General features: G+C 36.0%; 1 long non-coding RNA gene across 1 annotated transcript in view; it reads right to left on the bottom strand.

The window, feature by feature from the left end:
• Positions 1 to 13,678: 13,678 nt before the first annotated feature.
• Positions 13,679 to 19,898, bottom strand: part of LOC125255772 — a 39,531-nt gene continuing 33,311 nt past the window's right edge. Inside the window, exon 6 of the long non-coding RNA XR_007181993.1 lies at positions 13,679 to 15,554. This is a non-coding gene — a long non-coding RNA (uncharacterized LOC125255772). The remainder of the gene's footprint in view (positions 15,555 to 19,898) is intronic.

Below are 19,898 nucleotides of genomic sequence, written 5' to 3'. Positions count from 1 at the left end.
GCGAGATATAAAGTCAGAATTGCGAGATATAAACTCACAATTGCGATATATAAAGTCAGAATTGCGAGATATAAACTCACAATTGCGATATATAAAGTCAGAATTGCGAGATATAAACTCACAATTGCGATATATAAAGTCAGAATTGCAAGATATAAACTCACAATTGCGATATATAAAGTCAGAATTGCGAGATATAAACTCACAATTGCGATATATAAAGTCAGAATTGCAAGATATAAACTCACAATTGCGATATATAAAGTCAGAATTGCGAGATATAAACTCACAATTGCGATATATAAAGTCAGAATTGCGAGATATAAACTCACAATTGCGATATATAAAGTCAGAATTGCAAGATATAAACTCACAATTGTGAGTTATAAACTCAGAATTGCGAGATATAAAGTCAGAATTGCGAGATATAAACTCACAATTGCGATATATAAAGTCAGAATTGCGAGATATAAACTCACAATTGCGATATATAAAGTCAGAATTGCAAGATATAAACTCACAATTGTGAGTTATAAACTCATAATTGCATGTTATAAAGTCAGAATTGCGAGATATAAAGTCAGAATTGCAAAATATTAACACAATTCTGAGAAAAAAAGGAAATTTTCCTTTACAATTGGACATTATATCACACAATTCTGACTTTATAACTCGCAATTCTGACTTTATAACTCACAATTCTGACTTTATATGTTGCAATTCTGACCTCATAACTCGCAATTCTGACATTATATCATAGAATTCTGATAATTCGGAATTCTGAGAAAAAAGAAAAAGGTAATTGTGACTTTTTATATTTCATAGCGCAAACAAGCTTCCATATAAAATTCCTATATTTATCAAAATTTCTTGTTTTACCTTCACATTAAGGATTGCGAATGCCAATTCATGTAGAACTTGCTTTGCAATTAAGTTATGATTATGTTTACATTTTTTTCCATATGTTTTTTTGACATACATTTTGTATTTTATTTTTTCATTTAGAAAACCAAACAAAATGGACTAGGGAAAGATGGCGAGGAAGACAAAGGCAATGTTTTGAGTGATTTGGCATGAGTTTGCTGCATCCAGGCTGCTGGATTGAAGTTAATAAGCGTGCGAGAAGCCCGACGAGAGAACTGCGGCTCTTACCGTCTCCCCCCGTCCAGGCTGGATCTCCAGATGAGTCCTCCACGGCCCACACACACCAGAGACGAATCTGGATCCTCCACTGGAGCCACTGCACCTGTTGTTTTCAGGAGTCGGAGAAAGACAGACACTCATGCTCAGAGACCGTATGGAAGGATGAGAACAGGCAATGTGTTTTGTTTTTAAAAGCATTTCGGTTACAATATTTAGTCATCAAGAATACTTAAAAGTCCCATTTAGAACCAAAATAGGTAATAAAAAAATAATAATGAAATAAATGTCAACAATAAATCAGAACTGACTCAAAGTTTTGGGGTTGGTAAGATGTTTTGATATTTTTGAAAGAAGTCTCTTTGCTCACCAAGGCTGCATTTATTTGTTCAGTAAAAACATTAAAAAACTTAAAATAACTGCTTTTTGTTTTATTCCTGTGATCAAAGCTGAATTTTCAGCATCATTACGCCAGTCTTCATTGTCACATGATCCTTCAGAAATCATTCTGATTTGCTGCTCAAGAAACATTTATTATTATCATCAATGTTGAAAACAGTTGTGCTTCTTAATGTTTTTGTGGAAACTGCAAAACAGTTGATGGATAGAAAGTTAGAAATAAATAGAATATTTTGTAACATTATACATATTTAATGTCACTTTTTATCAATTTAATGCATTTTTTTCTGAATAAAAGTATTAATTTCTTTTTTAAAAAAAACAAAAACCGACGTTTGACCCCAACCTTTTAAATGCTAGAGTATCTATCATCAAATTTTGGGGGGTGCTGGTGTCACAAATGCATCATACGTTCTGTTCAATTCAAGGTGGATAAAATTAAATTCTGCTATAGACATTTTTCTTAATGAATTTCCTGTTTTAATCAGAAGTGAAGTGTTGATAAATCTACAATGTAATATTATAATCATCATTCTTTGCTTGAACCTACAGAACGATGCTGCAAAGAACCATGTAAGATTGATTCAGTGGTAATGTTTGAAAAACCAGCTAAAGAGAACTGCCTGCAGTAAGAGACACCAAACCATTTAGACATTCTCGAGCCGGAACAGTTCAGCAGCATTTAATAATGTAATGAAGAGCAGACTCCCGTCACGTTTTCGCCAGGTTTCGCCTCATCACTTCCTGCCCACAGATGGTGCCACACTCATTCTTCTAACGTCTCTCTCGCTTTGCCTGGCATGAGCAGCTTGCGCTTCACAATTAGGCTGCGCTACTTTGCAGAAAAAAGGTCACGTAATAGTAAAATATATGCTAAAACTGCCCCGATTCTGACACGCATCCCGTTACGATGGACTTTAAATAGCATTTCCTGAGGATGCATAATAAATTGTCAATAATTGACCTCAGAGCTGCAACTTGGAAGCAAAACTTGGACTGTAATTTATGAGACAGTGATGCCGTACGGATGAACAGTATCCGTGGTTCGCGTCCACAGACACCGACCTTTAAATCTGCTGTTGATAAATGCACTTTCCCTCTCAAAGAGTAAAAAGTCACGCCCTGAGTTACCAGGCATCTACTGGCTGCTGCTTTAGCCTGCATCTTTGAATATTCATCAGGCTCCTGAGAGGAGCTGAATGAGATCCGTAGAGCTCTTAGTAGGGAAACCCTCGGCTCGAACTGCCTTAACGCTCCGTGCTGAACCGGAGCTGACGGGTTAATCGATGCCGTGATCAATCTGGAATGCACAAATTGTTTTATTTGAATGGAAAATGCAAACTGTTGTTTCTCAAGTCCTGATTAATTGACCCACATATCGAATGCTGCTTGGGAATGCCCAAAGCTCTGAGCAGACTGTATTGGTACAAATTTTATAATAAGGTTATGTTATATTGTAAATTAACCAAGACGCAATGCTCAGAAGGGCTGTTATCGGAAATGAATAACTGAGAGAGTGAAAAGGGTTACATTAACTTAAAATTCTAATGTTTAATCATGAGACATTTTTTTATTGTTTGGTACATTTATTGTGAAGTTTTAGGAAACCACTGTTGACCTAGAATTACTTCAGCTTCTGTGTGTTTTTTTATTATTATTCCCTCAACATTGTTATTGCAGTCAGTGTTGTGTACAGCAGGTTCAATCGTGATAATGCAATAGGATTCAGCCACACGTTAATTAGCTGAGAACGACCCCAGAGAGCCAAACTGGATATGCTATTACTGAGAGAAATACAGGAACACTCAAAGACAAATTATACAGTGCTTGATAAATTAACTAATGCCTCTCTGATTAAAAGCCTGAAATGCAATCTAATTTTTTTTCTCTTCAAATTACCAATTTGTCAGAACAAATGAATCCAATATGCTTTCCGTTTCCGTTTGCTGAATACAACCTACAACTAATTCCATATGACAAAAATTCTCACCTTCCCATCCAGCATTCATGTGCTTTTTTCATTAGAGTTTGGCTTTATTGCATGCAATTTATCAAACTAATACACCTCTGGAAGCGAGCTGGGCTCAATGTGTAAGTGTGAGCGTAAAACTAATCATTTCAAAATGCTATTATAATTTATATGTGTGAGTTATTCATCCATTTATCTGTTTATATGAATGCATTTTTATTTATTGTTGTTATAAATAAATACATTGTGGAATGCACAAGTCAGATGATTTGTTTGATTTTTTTCTAATTTAATATAGAAATGTTCATTGCAAATTGTGTTAGCACATTAAGTTTGAGTGACAAGCACATGCAATATTATTTTTATATTATTTGTATGCTGTGTGTCCCTTTGCTTGCTTTAGGCTGACATGCACAAAGCATGTTCTCCAGAACGATGTTTTGAAGCTCATCTTGAGCCAGGAAAAGTAAAAGTATGTTTGCACGGTGGATTTGTGAAATCATCATAATCTTGCTGTGTTTTGATGTTCTATAACATTCTGCTTAGTTCGAAGTTAAATGAAGGGGAAAAATTCCCATAAAAGTCTCTTTTGGACCGCAAAGTACACTGCATTATACTTCTTTTTGCATACGACAGATGCACATTTTGTCAAACATCTGCGATGATCAAGTTACTAACCCTAAACTGAAGTGTTAATTCAGATCTTCAGGTCATGCATTACTAAGAGCAATTTCTTTTCTAACTCTTTTCTCACACATTTTTAATGTTGGGCACTCGCTAATTTGCCATGTATAAATACATTTTCATACAGCGTAGTGTCTGAATTTCAATCTGCACCTCCGGCTTGGGTTAATTAAACAAGCCAGGTTGAAACCACATCTGTCCTTCTGTTAGATTAGTGAGGTGGGACATATAGCTTCACAGTTTCTCTCTCTCTCACTGTGTCTTTATTTTCCCTATAAAATCTTTCCAGCACAATGGAAATTAAAGAGGTCATGTGTGATGTCAACATACTTGTGTGTGTGTGTCTCCATGTGTGCAGATATGAGGATTCACACCATGCCGGTTGCATCCAAGACGTGAAGATTTCCTGCAAATGAGACAACAGCAGTAAATTCATTTTTATTCAAATGACTGTCATCGAACATCAGCACTCCTCCCGTAAACATTTCACCACAGACAGCGTGACGACCGACCGGCATCGTCTGTCAGATTACGCTGTTAATTCATTAACGTGTCACCTCCTGTTTGAGACGATGCAGTAGTTCACCTCTGAATAATTACAGAAAGCGATGACAAACCTACATCACACACATCGATTAAAAACACAATTCCGGAAAGATCTCTGACACTTCTAATCATTCTGAAGGCTTCTTGCCTATTTCTACAGAAAAAAAGAAAAGAAAAAAAACTTTGTTTTGCTACAGTTTGCTACATTGTTATATCAGTAGAACTTATATAAATATTCAAGATGTTTTTCAATAAAAGCATGTACAGTGTGTGTGGATTTGTTCAACAAGGACACAAATGTGTATAATAACATGGGTATTACACTGGTATTACAACGTAAATGTGCTTTATGAGGACATTTCCTGAGTTCTTGTAATTAAAATGGCTAAAAAAGCATAATAAACAATGTTTTATTAAAAATGTAAAAATGCAGAAAGTTTTCTGCGATGGGTAGGTTTGGGGGTAGGGTTAGTGCGGGGGATAAAATATAGTTTTTACAATATAAAAATTATTACGCCTATGGAACGTCATAATGATGGTAATGATGTGTAATTTTACATACATTTTCACATTATTTATTTAGTGCTATCAAATGATTAATCTTTATTAATCGCATCCAAAATAAAAGTTTGTGTTTACATAATATATATGTGTACTGATGTAAATTTATTATGTATCTATAAAATAAGTACACACACACATGTATATATTTAACAAAAATATTTTATATAAAATATATGTATAAATTATATAAATACACACACACACACACACACACACACACACATATATATATATATATATATATATATTTCTTAAATACATGTACGTGTGTGAATTTATACGTACATAATAAATATACACAGTACACACAAATATGCAAACACAAACTAATAATGATTAATTATTTGACAGCACTAAATATATGTTTTATTCAACCCAAAAAAAAAAAGTATTTAATGTAATTGGATGATCCTGACTTCATTAAGTTACCCAAGACAGATTTTTTTAAGGTCTGATACCACATGATCTTTCTCTGGTTTTCTTTCATCTACTTTGTTTTTGTGTGTTTTTCTCTATTTATTTATTGTTCTCTGTTTGTTTCTTTTTTTCTGCTCCCATTGTGATGATTTGGGCAGCGGGGGAACGGCACACCGCATGCAGCCCTCTTGACTACGTTCAGTCGGATTCCTCACAATCCTTTGGAAATGTGTTTGGCATTCCAGCTCTGGGTATAAGTGGCTGAAGGCCGCCATCTCACCGCATCCAATACCTGAACACAACCCAGTTCAACCCAATGTCCCCGCTCTCTTTGCTCTGTAAGAGCCTTGATTAAGTAGGTAAGTGGCCGAGCAGTAAGACACATTTGTCTCTCTTTCCAGCACCCTGCCTTTGATGCTGGTTTAATTCTAATGGCCCAACACATCCAATCCGGTTATGGATTTCAGGCCGCTGGAGCATGGAGAGGCGGCATGTCCATCTTTAATCCCGATCAGACGTGCTTGACTCGGGATGTGAAGCCGGCCCACTGGTACTGCATGGGATTGCTGATAAAGGATAATTCCGGTACTGTTTGTATAGGACACATGGAGCGACTCAACGTCAATCAGACTGGGACCCTCGACTGAAGCTTTCTAGAGCTCAAATTGTGCCAGAAACATTCAATGTACTTCAGTCACACACACACACTCGTCATTCCTTTCATACCAGCATGCATGTCTGTGGCTCTTCCAGCCTTAACGGAATAAATGGAAGACTATTGTTTCTGTAGATTACAGGCTAATCCCATTTAGGATGGTTGAAGCAGTACAATAGTGCTTTTTTAAAATGTCAAAATAACAAAAAAGCAGCTAAAAGTGTATTTTTGATTCAACATTTAGACTATTGTTTTTGTGCACGTTGAAGATGATCATATTCATATTCGCATCTCCTGATGACAAACAGATCACCGACATATTTTTCATGTTAGTTAATACATTAATGTTAACACTGCAAAAAATGCTTTTCTTACTTGGAGTTTTTGTCTTGTTTCTAGTCCAAATATCTAAATCAAGAAGCATTTTTTTTAGACAAGTAACAATGTGTTATCTTCTTTTCAGAAACAATAAGTCAAAATTAAGTGAGTTTTTCTTATTTCAAAACAAAAAACAAGATTATTTTGCTTACCCTATTGGCAGAATATTTAGCTTGTTTTAAGGAAAAACTCACTTAATTTTGACATGTTTTTTTTCTGAAAAGACAATAATTTTTACTTGTCTAGAAAATGCTTCTTGATTTAAGAATTTTTAGATATTTGGACTGGAAACAAGACAAAAAACATTTTTTGCAGCGAACAAAATGAGACATATTTGTAAAGTCTTCCCATTTAGATTATAAAAATATTCCAGATTTATTCTTTCTCAGCCAAAAACATTTTCTTGGCAATATTGTTTTACAGTAAATGGGAACGAGTTTGTTAGATTTTTACAAAAGACCTATATTTCCCGTGTCCTCGGTATCACTCCCATCCTGTCTTTTGCAAAAGTGACAAAAGACACTTCCTAATGATATCATCCTCCAGGAAGTGACATCATTTCGGTGGCAAAACAACAGCACAAACATTGACATTAGAAATGGATTTGATGAACTCTGTGATGTTTTGATACCGACTTTAAGAAGCACTAACTTCAGCTCAGTGCCGGTGAGAGTCGGTCACGCACAGCTTGTCACGTTCTCCCCGGGCCGCCCGTACCTGTCAAGGTAAGTTTAATGTCACGGAATCAAAAAGTTTCCATCCTCTTCCGCCCAGCTCCCCTCCGTCCTGTTGTAAAGAGAGAGTCACAGAAGACTGACAACTCAAAGTGACAGTTTGTGAATGTTTGGGGCAGGTCAGTGAATCATGCGGAGAGTGCTGCTGGACTCCATGATGTGAGAGGATGAAGGTGTCGTCTACCTCCCTGCCATGTAATCGCTCCCCGCTCGCTAATGTTCACAGGCGCCGCACGGCTCCTGCATGCTGCGGAGAGACGCTTCGCTAGCCGGACCAACCGACTCTCATCTGCTCTGTGCTAATTAAGTGAATGTGGTCGCTGTGATCGCGCCCAAACTCACAGCGAGACGAGATCTCCTGACTTACCAAAGTAACTCCTTCAAAAGAAACAACATGTGAGGAAGAGAAACCTGAAAGAAAAAACACAAATGAGATCTTTAAGTTGACTAATTTAAGACATTAGTGTAAACATGTAAAAAAAAAACCCATCTGAGACAAAGTTGATCCTTAAAGTCGCCATGAACTTATTATTATTGCGGTATATTTATTATAAATGACTTATTCATGCACATCATTATTTTTTTTTTTTATTAATGTGTCCTCATAATCCTTGATCAAAATAACTTCCCCTCCCTCTTGCAGCGATATCTCTTCTCTGATGACGTGTTTGCTGGCGCAAGGGTGGGGCAACCTGTCAATCAAATGAGATCGACCAATAGCAAACCACAACCATCCAACAATCCAGTCAATTCCCCACAGACAAAAGAAGCCGTTTCACTTGTATATACATCACAATAGGGTAGAAAAGACTATCGCAACTTCTGTTTCATGCCGACTTTACGTGATAATTGAGAACTCCATTAAAGATCTGGAGCTATGAAAAAAGCAATATAATTTTCCTAAGGAAATTATAGGGACAATGCTTAAGAGACAGACAGTAATTGAGAATGTCATTAAGTATCCTAAACTATTAAAGAGCAACCAATGAGCAATAAAAAAGAGAAGAGCACACAAACTGTGCAAAAAAAAAAATCAAGTGAGATCCTTTATTTTTTAGTTGTTTCTTCTTGACAGCAATGAGAGCGTGATTCCCCAGGAGAAACATCTGCAACTAAGTTGATACTTGATAAAATGTCACTGAGAAATTCAACTGATCAGAACTGCAACTGAAAGAGCAACTTCTGAGCAATAACATTTTCTGCAACACTTTAATTTGATGGTTCACTTTAGATATTCTGCTAACTTTGCAGCTACATGACAACTAACTCTCATTAGAGTATCAGTAGACTGTCTGCTTAATATTTGCCAACACTTTATTCTGATGCTCCCCAACAGACATTCTACTGACTGTAAGTAACTTTGCAACATGTCAACATATTCTACTATCCAGAACCCTAACCTAACAGTCTACTAATACTCTAATGAGAGTTAGTTGACATGTAGTTGCAAAGTCACTGTAGTTAGTAGAATGTCTAAAGTGGACCATCGAAATAACATGTAACCAAATTTTCTTTTTATTAACTCTCAGATGTTTATCCTTAAAGGGTTAGTTCACCCAAAAATGTAAAAAAAATTGTCATAATTTACTCACCCTCATCTTGCTCCAAACCCGTAAAACTTTAGTTCATCTTTGGAACACAAATTAAATGAAAATGATTTTAAATGAAATCTGAGCGATTTCTGTCCCTCCATAGACAGCTATGTAACAACCACTTTGATGCTTCAAGAAGTTCATAAAGAGATAGTAAAACTAATCCATATGAATTGAGTGGTTTAGTCCAAATTTTCTGAAGAGACTCGATCACTTTATATGATGAACAGATTTAATTTAGTCTTTTATTCACATATAAACATTGATCAGCGAACATAAACACATGCTCAACTGAATCTGCTTGATGTGTGAGAACAAACCTCATTGGTTCTTGAGGAAGGTCAAACTTCATTGGTTCTTGAGGAAGGTCAAACCTCACTGGTTCTTGAGGAGGGTCAAACCTCATTGGTTCTTGAGGAAGGTCAAACTTCATTGGTTCTTGAGGAGGGTCAAACCTCACTGGTTCTTGAGGAGGGTCAAACCTCATTGGTTCTTGAGGAAGGTCAAACCCCATTGGTTCTTGAGGAAGGTCAAACTTCATTGGTTCTTGAGGAGGGTCAAACTTCATTGGTTCTTGAGGAGGTCAAACTTCATTGGTTCTTGAGGAGGGTCAAACTTCATTGGTTCTTGAGGAAGGTCAAACCTCATTGGTTCTTGAGGAAGGTCAAACTTCATTGGTTCTTGAGGAGGGTCAAACTTCATTGGTTCTTGAGGAAGGTCAAACTTCATTGGTTCTTGAGGAGGGTCAAACTTCATTGGTTCTTGAGGAAGGTCAAACTTCATTGGTTCTTGAGGAGGGTCAAACTTCATTGGTTCTTGAGGAAGGTCAAACTTCATTGGTTCTTGAGGAAGGTCAAACCTCACTTGTTCTTGAGGAGGGTCAAACCCCATTGGTTCTTGAGGAAGGTCAAACTTCATTGGTTCTTGAGGAGGGTCAAACTTCATTGGTTCTTGAGGAAGGTCAAACTTCATTGGTTCTTGAGGAGGGTCAAACTTCATTGGTTCTTGAGGAAGGTCAAACCTCATTGGTTCTTGAGGATGGTCAAACCTCATTGGTTCTTGAGGAAGGTCAAACCCCATTGGTTCTCGCATGTCAAGCAAACTCGGTTGAGCTTCTGTTTACCACAACTGATGTGTGAGTTGATGAATGTTTATGTGAATAAAAGCCTAAATTAAATCTGTTCATCATATAAAGCGATCAAGTCTCTTTAGAAAATTTGAATTGAACTGCTCGATTCATATGGATTACTTTTACGATCTCTTAATGACCTTTTTATAGCGTCTAGCGTTTATAACTGTCAATGGAGGGACAGAAATTGCTCAGATTTCATTCAATTACCTCCATTGTGTTTTGAAGATGAACAAAAGTCTTACGGGTTTGGAACGACATGAAAGTGAATAATTGATGACAGAATTTTCATTTTTGGGTGAACTATACAAATCCAAATGAGACATTTGTTGAGATACATTAAAAGTATAGAGCTATATACACTATCATTAAAAAGCTTGGGGTCAGTAAGATTTTTTAATGTTTTTGTCTCTTATGCTCACCAAGGCTGCATTTATTTGATCGAAATTAAGAAATATTATTACAATTTAAAATAACTATCTTCTATTCTCGTATGTTGTAAAATGTAATTTATTCCTATGATGCAAAGCTGAATTTTCAGCATCATTACTCCAGTCTTCAGTGTCACATGATTCTTCAGAATTCATTATGCTGATTTGCTGCTCAAGAAACATTACTCATTATGAAAACTACTTTTAAACTGTAGTGTACACAGTATCATATGTTTGAGTTCATGTTAAGATTTGACGTGTAAATATATGCAGTTTGTGACACTTAAATCTGTTCTGAAACTCCATTTGGCTCCTTGTGATCTCATTGCTTAAAGAAATCTCATTCATTTTTTCTCATACAAAATGTTTAGACAGAATCGAAGATTTGTGCAGAGATTCTGAGCTGAACTTGACAGCGGATGTACTGTGGTGACCATCCATCTGACAGGCTGTAGCTCTGCCCGCCGGCCACACCAGTGCATATGACATATGAATAGGTAATTTTACCTTTGCGTTACCAGGGTCGTGACCTATGACCTCGGAGGTCTCTGCTGTCAGTGTCGGGATCAGTTTCACCCCTTCTCTCTCTCGCCCTGTCAGACGCTTCAAAAGTCAGCGACAACATCCTCCTCACCACCCCTGCGGCTCTAAACACACACTCACACACACACAAACAGAAGCTGCCAGAGACTGAAGCAGAAAGAGTGAAAGAGAAAAAGCAAAGATGGTGACCTTCCTGCTTCATGGCAGTAGCTCAGTCCCAAGAGCAGTCGAGGGATCTTTTGATATTTCAAAAAGTGTCATGTCTTTCCTCCCTCTTTTTTTTCCCTCAGACTTTCTCCTTTTTTTCCCCTTATTGTTACACACTGATATGTCACATTGTTGTTGAAATGAAATGCAACACTTCCCGGGGTTGTGATTTCCTTGTTTGTGGGAAACCCAGTAGTGTCACCTATACAGCTGACAAGTTTAGTTTTTAGCTCAGAGTCTCTCTGCCGTTCACCGGAGCCGGAAACTTTGATGGCGAGAGGTGCGGGAGTCCAGAGAGGCCGACAGTCGCTGTTCTGTGTTCGTCCGCTCGGGTTTTATGTGCATTTACAAGCTCTGGACTCGTACAGGTGAAGAGCTGCTTACCAGAGCGTTCAGCTGTTTCTTTGTTTCCCGGCAATTTAAGCAATAACTCACGGAGTCTCATCTCAGCCTCAAAGAATGCTCTTTTTACAGTATAATATAACATACAGCAGCTCATATATTTGTCATATGCACATTAAATAAGTAAACGTTTTATTTGCCTTAATATGGTAAAAGTAATATTTCCATCTCATTCATTAACCTGTAACACCATATCCAAAACAGAATCACTTAAAACAATGAAATGTGTATAAGATCGCTTCAAGACATGTTTAGATTATACGTGTATCTATTACATCAATATCTCATTCATTATTTTTGATTTATTTTTTCAAAATGTTTAATGTTTAATTATTTTAATATTTATTGTTTATTTTTGTATTTTTTATTGATATATTTATATTTGTCTTGAGCATATTATTTTGTTCATTTAATATTATTAAATAATATTTGTTAATTTATTTTCATTTAATTATTATTAATTAAATATTCATTTTATAATTATATTTTTATTTTTTTATAATATTATTTTATAGTTAATATTAATTATTAATTGAAATGATTATAATATATTTTTATTTATTTATTTATTTTTATTTTTATTATTAATTCATTTTCCAAACTGCTTGCATATGTAGTCACAGTATTATTATTATTAATATAAATATATATTTTTTTTCCAAAATGCTTGTTGGGTCACAGTGTTATTAATGTTATTTGCATTTTTATATTCAGATTTTATCTTTCATTTACATTTACATTGCTTGCTCTTTATGCAATTGATGATAATAATAATATAGTTTGGATATGTGCTTTTTATAAATTGAACCGATGAAGGAACGATCGGTAATTATACAATTATTTCAAGATGTCAAAAGAAAACTGTGCTGTTTTCTATGCATCTACAGTTTCAGCATCAAGCATTAAACTGCTTTAAAGAGAAAGAACTGTAGAGGAGAACATTACTACCATTGATCGACTAGTCCATCTGTAGTGGTGGATATATAAATATAAGAAGTTCACATAATCACTTCACAACAGAGGTTTTTAAACCACAGCACAATTTAAACAGCTCTCTATTGGAAGACCATGTTAAATAGAAAGAATTCACATTTGAAGCATGTGCGGCTCTTTTAAATGGCTGAATCTAACATCCTTTGAAATGTGTAACCAAGATGACATCCAGCTCTGTCTTTCTTTGTCATTTCCACTTTGATTTCTTTGCCTTTTTTCTTTCTCTCTTTGGATAATGAATGACCAGCGGTGTCCCATCTCATGCAGAAATCATGTTCCATCATCCCGAGCTTTTCCCAGCTCAAGAAGGAAAACATGATTTTAGAAAAGTCTGACAATATAGCTAATATTCATTTTCTTTTCCTGGTCCACTTGACTATCGGTGTTTAGATCGCGCAAATAGGTTTTACATGTTTTTGGTATGATTCTTTAAGAATGTAAGGATTTTTAAAAGAGAGAAAGAGAGGTACATCGCTTTGAAAGACTTTGTTCGCATGGTTAAAATGTATAGTACACTCTAAAATGCTGGGTTGGGCTGAAAATGGACAAACCCAGTGATTGGGTTGTTTAAACCCAGTGGTTGGGTTAAATGTTTGCCCAACCTGCTGGGTAGTTTTATTTAACTCAACTATTGGTGAAAAATTACTGTATTGCTTGCTTAAAATGAACCCAAAGTATGCCGGAAATTTAAAATCAGACACATAATTACTAAAGGCAACAATAATAATCAAAAGGTGAACATTAAATAAGTGTTTAATTATTATTTCTTAAACTTATTAATAAATGTTCATTTCCAGCATGCTTTGTGTTCATTTTAAGCAAGCAATACAGTCATTTTTAAACAATAGTTGAGTTAAATAATATTTCCCAGCAGGTTGGGCAAACATTTAACCCAACTGCTGGGTTAAAACAACCCAATCACTGGGTTTGCCCATTTAACACAACTTGGGTTGATTTTAACCCAGCATTTTTTTTTTAGAGTGTAAATACCTTTAAAATGCAAAATCTTTTTCTTTTAAAAATCCAAACCATTCAGAGCATAAAACTCTGAGTTTAAGAGCAGAAATTGATTGAATGTTTAAGATTGTCAGCATGTATTTAAGTATTAATTTGCTTCCTTGATTGATTGATTTATAGATTGAATGTTGATGATAAAGACTACCTTTTGGCAAATGGAAAATCTCTTGAAGTTTATATGATCAATTAAAAGAATGCATAAAGCATCGCAGCTGACAAAATAAAGCAAAAATGAGATGAGAAAGCTGAAAAAAAAAATGGCACATGCAAATCAAAAAATAAACTGCATAGATCTTCATAATTCAGCTCTTTCTTTGAGTAAGAAACCTAATTAAAACAGGTCCTGTGATTAGATTTCTTTTAACCAGATAAAGTGCTATCAGTGATTAACCTCAGCTCTAAACGAACTAATTTGAGAGTGTTTACTCTGCTGTCACAGTGCTGATATGTGTCTGCAACGTTTGAGGGAAATCATTGCTGATACTGTAAAAAGTATGAATTTATGTGTAGTTTCTCCATTTGAACATTTCTCTTCTTCACAGTCTTTGTCTTGAGCCCTCAACTCAGCAGCGCTGATGATATCTGTGGCATTAGAGCGCCACCATCTGGTCATCTGCGGCACTGCAGCCTCCGCCGGCCTTTTCTTCTAGGTTATGCACAGATTATTGAGTCTATTTGCTTAGCAAAACAGCCAATATGTTAAAATCGGCGCATACCGTTCTGCAAGGATGTTTGGGGGTGGGGGGCTGTTAAGGATGGAGCGAAAAACAATAGCCCGTGTTTCGTTTCTTGTCACCTCTCGTTTAAAACACTCAGGGCTTGGATGCCTTGATATCCATCATAATGCAACTTTAATGGAGGAGGCCTGGCCTGCTGCTGCCAGAGTCACAGTGGTTGCTGGGGGCTAAAGAGCCAAAATGAGGGGCCTGTCGTGGGGCTTTACCTCCAGAGCGGGGCATTGGCTATGCGCAGAAATAAGTGTGCCAATCGATCGCGGCAGTAGGTTGATGGGCGCGTGTCGTTTTGATGGATATGACTGTACCGAGAGGGGAGGTGTGGTGTGTGTGTATATATATAAAAAAATAGAAGCCCAGATTGCTTGACGATGGACCTGAAAAGATTTTCAGCGAAACGCAGAGAGTCAGAGAGAGAGAGTGGCAGCTGTGGTCGGCCCTCTACAGGGCGGCAACGGCTGCCTTGATTTATAGTTCCATCTGCTCACCGCGGTAAAGACAAGCTTCCCCCCCATTTGGTTAAAATGAAATGGACCTCAGAGAGCAGCCCTGCACATTTCAGAAAATGTGAAACTTTTTTGTTTTTTTTCACAGGCGTCTTTAAACAATGGGGTGGTCCGTGCCGGAAACAACGGACAGTAAAACGAGAGGTTAACTTGAGATGAAAAGAATACAGTAGAATAAACTGTTCTAGGCTATTGTTGTTCTTTTTTTTTTTATCATCATTTTTTTTTTTTTTTTTTTTCAAATCAAAGACGAGGAAAGATGACAGTTTATGACAAAACCTTGAAAGATGAAAACGGTGACTTTATGGCTAATTTCCCCGGGAAATAGATGAAGGCTGGGAACGGGTTCGGCTCTCTCTCGGCGTAAATCTCTGCCGTGCCACCCGTGACCCCTGGCCTTGACCTCTGCTTCTGGAGTCGTGCAGACACTTCCTGTGGTGCAGTTTGGGCCGGCGAACACCGCAGCCATCCTTTCGATCCGCTCTCAGGAAATTCCCGCTGCCAGAAGTGTTTCCTGAATGTGAGAAAATCATTTTTCAACCTTTTTAAAAAGCTTGGCCTTGAACATCAATGTTAATTATAAATAAAGCACCACATACTTGCTACTAATAGTCCAATAATTTTTTTAATGATAAAATAAATATAAATTATATAAAAATATAAATTGAATTTATATTTTTATATATATATATATATATATATATATATATATATATATATATATATATATATAGTGTGTGTGTGTGTAAATTATATAAAATAAAAAATATAAATTATATAAAAATATTAAAATATAAATTTAAAATATCTAATTTTATATATATATATATATATATATATATATATATATGTTTTATGTGTGTGTATAAAATGCAAAATATTTAATATTATACAATATTTATATATATATTAATTATTGTATATTTATAACTTTTATTTGTATATATACATTATACATATATAGAGAGAATGTGAAAAAAAATAATTGCATAATTTTGTTATTAAATAATATTTATTATAATATTTAAACAACATTCCTGATTATATATATATATATATATATATACACACACACACACACACACACACACACACACACACACACACACACATATATTGTGTGTATATATTCGTATATATACATTTAGAATTGTATATTTATTATTTGTACATATATATATATATATATATATATATATATACACATATATATAAATTGTATAATTGTATTTGTTTTTAAATAATATTTATTATAATACTTAATCAAACTACAACATTCCTGATAATAATGACAAAACTGATCATTACCTGCTTCTCTGTCTTTGAGCAGGTTTTTCTTCCATTTTTCTTTACACCGAAAAGAACGGAAAAACAGTAAAGTGTTTGAACTTGTTCAGAAATAATCCCTTCCTCACTGCGCCTGTCAGTCTGCATAATTTACAACAATTCAGCAAAAAAGAAAAAAAAGAAAGAACGGAAGAAATACTGTCCGTGGACGGAACAATACCTTTCAAAAAAAAAAGAAAAAGAAAGAAAGCAAACCCCACTTTTCTGACGACATCAATCACAATTTATGCAAGTGGAAATCCATATGTATGTGATCCCTGCCCAGCTCATTTAAAGATAATGCCGAGCCTCATGTTGTGGACATGGCCGGAGTGTTTTATTTCCTGCGCTTGACTGTATTAACCCTAGGGGCACAATATCTCTGTACAGCTGCCCTAACAGAGTCACAAAACACATTGATTAACGCTTGGCAGCGGACGGCGCTCCCAATGATCCGCTAATGAGAAGTGATAAGCGCACAGACACACACACGGCCCCGCCATTGAAGTTGGCAGAATCTATTCTAATAAGCCCGGGTCCAAAGAGCAGCACAGGGACCCCCTGCAAGAACAAGCATGTATGTGTGTGTGTGTGTGTGCATATACTGCAGAGTTGCACGTCGCTGCTCTGCACACAAGGAAAATCCAGAAGGAAAGTGCAAACTCCTTTGAGGGCGATTTAATAAATAGACGGCCGTTTGCATCTCAGGGCTGATTTGTGCAAAGCGATGGACTGCTGGAAAACGTTTATTGCCCTCGGACCATTCTGATAGATTTCTCTGCCTCAGCTTGAGCGGGGAGCTACAACATAATGGACTGTTTGACAAGCAGAATATTGATACATGAAATTCCTTTGCATCCATCAAAATATTTCCATCATGTGACAGCTGCAGCGTGGAGGAAAATAAAAGATGCAGACAGGCTGAAAAAATGCCTTTCACTGACACTAATAGCAGCTCTCCGCAAACATCTCCAGCAATCAGCAATAATAATTACGGCGACAACACGTGTAATTTGCCAGCAAATATCTTCAGGAAAGACTTTGCCGCTCTGTGTCGGGCGGACAGGAAGGGCTGTTGACAAATTAACAGCGTATGAAAATAAACGGCAGGGATGTTTCGCATGCAGCCTCTGCTGCAGAGCCGCATTTGTCTTGGAGGGACTCCAGTCGCCGCTCGCACAAGAGCTGCAGTTTAGAGCCGGAGCTCTCGGCTAATATTTACACGAGACGGAGGCCTTACTGACAAACACCCCACGCTGGGTGTGCTCGGAGGTCAAAGGTCACGAAAAAAATACAGCCTTGGAGAAACAGGCTCTGGGATTTAGAAGCACAAACAAAACACACATGTAGAAAATCCAGCAGTGTGAACCCAAGACTCCTAAGCTGAAACAGATTTAATTTAACAAAAAAAAACATTTATTATTTATATTTTTATCATTTTATTATACATAAATGATATATTATTATATATAAAAAGACTTCAATTTACAGTATTTCATCATTTATCTCTTAAAAAACAAATCTTCCTATCCATGTTACAAACCAAATTTGGGATCAACATAAAAAGCCGTTCAAAAAAGGGAATTTTGATTAACAATAAAACAGCAACAACAAAGAATATAAACATATTAGTGCTGTCAAACGATTAACCGCGTCCAAAATAAAAGTTTGTGTTTACATATTATATGTGTCTATACACACATATATTTAACAAAAATACAGTAGGATAAAAAATATACATGTATACATATTCCTTAAATAAATGCATGTACAAAAAACTATGAAGCTGGAGCTAAGTATCAACTTTAAAGTTTCATAGCTTCAGAGTTTTTTTGTTTATATTTTTGACCTCTCTGTGCCACAAGTGCTGCTGGTTTTCTTTCTTAAACTACATATTTTCCATTCCATGCACCTTGTTGGATGTGAAGTTGCACCAGACTAATTATATTAATCAGCGTATTTATATATACATAATAAATATACGCTCTAAAAAATGCTGGGTTAAAAACAACCAAAGTTGGGTTGAAAATGAACAAACCCAGCATTGGGTTGTTTTAACCAAGCGGTTGGGTTAAATGTTTGATCCAACCTGCTGGATAGTTTTATTTAACTCAACTATTGTTTAAAAATGACTGTACTGCTCACTTAAAATGAACTCAAAATAGGTTGGCAATTAACATTTATTAATAAGTTTAATAAATAATAAACATTTATTATAAAGTTTATTATTATTATTATTATTAAATTGCTTATTAATAAATGTCCACCTTTCGATTATTACTGTTGCCTCTAGTAATTATGTGTCTGATTTTTAATTTCCAACCCATTTTGTGTTCATTTTAAGCCAGCAATATAATAATTTTTAATCAATAGTTGGGTTAAATAAAACTGCCCAGCATATTGGGCAAACATTTAACCCAATTGCTGGGTTTGCCCATATTTAACCCAACTTGGGTTGTTTTTAACCAGCATTTACAGTACACACACATATATTAAACACAAACTTTTATTTTGGATGTGATTAATCGCGATTAATCGTTTGACAGCATTAAAACATATACAAAACTTTAAACTGCAGCACCTAAAAAGATAAAACCTTCCTAACTCCCAAGAAAATAACAAAGAAATATATAGGCCTATATTTTTTTAATAACAAAATGCCAGCATAATACTTCAAAAACAGTGCATATGCTCTTATTGTTGTCAGTTTGTTCTCCCACTTCTAGCTTTGGGATTTTGGAATTCTGAATCAATTCTCTCTCTCTCCTGAACAAAGCCTTTTGCTAGTGAAGATGGAAAATGTGTGTTTGGAGATGCAGTGTTTTGGCAAAACGATCTCCACACACTTGATTACATTTATTCTTCAGAGAGGCTGTCGGTCTCTCTCTCTCTCCCTCTCTCTCTCTCTCTCGCTCACTCACTCATCTATCTCAGCATGCGGATGAAAACCACGGGGCTTGATCAAACATCTCCTATTAGAGATGCCCAATTGAACCGCTCGAATCGGGGCAGCTACAAATTCATTTTGACTAACACCAAATTGACGGCTAAAACGTCAGCGTGCTTGTCGCGTGTAAACGCAGTTTTTGTAAAAGTCACAGAGTGATACCAAGGACTCAGAGGTCAAATAATTTCACCATTTAATTCTGATGAAAGCGTCTGAACTGTTTGCTTGCTTTTGTTTCGTTTCTTTCCTGCCAGCTGGACTCCAGAGGAGAGAGAAATGTTTTCGACAACGCTCCCCCCCGTTTTCAAACCTGCGTATCAGTATTCCCATGGCCGCGTGGTCCTGAGTGTGTACATATAAAAATAGGAGGCCTGTCATTTCACATTCATTAAGTGTGAAACTCAGAAATTAATAATGTAAAAATACACTTTTTAATTAGTCTTACATTGGGCCCAATGTACTAAAACGGGATCAGGCGCTCCCAGCAGACTCTCTTAATAAAGCATTAGTCTGTGATGTGCAAGCACTGACAGGTAGAAGGACTAAGGAGTTACTTTTCTACTCATATGAACAAATCAAAATCAG

Source organism: Megalobrama amblycephala, linkage group LG20 (genome assembly GCF_018812025.1).
Source record: "Megalobrama amblycephala isolate DHTTF-2021 linkage group LG20, ASM1881202v1, whole genome shotgun sequence".
NCBI lineage: Eukaryota > Metazoa > Chordata > Actinopteri > Cypriniformes > Xenocyprididae > Megalobrama > Megalobrama amblycephala.
Note: the sequence above shows the minus strand (reverse complement) of the source record. Positions and strands in the feature narration are given on the sequence as shown.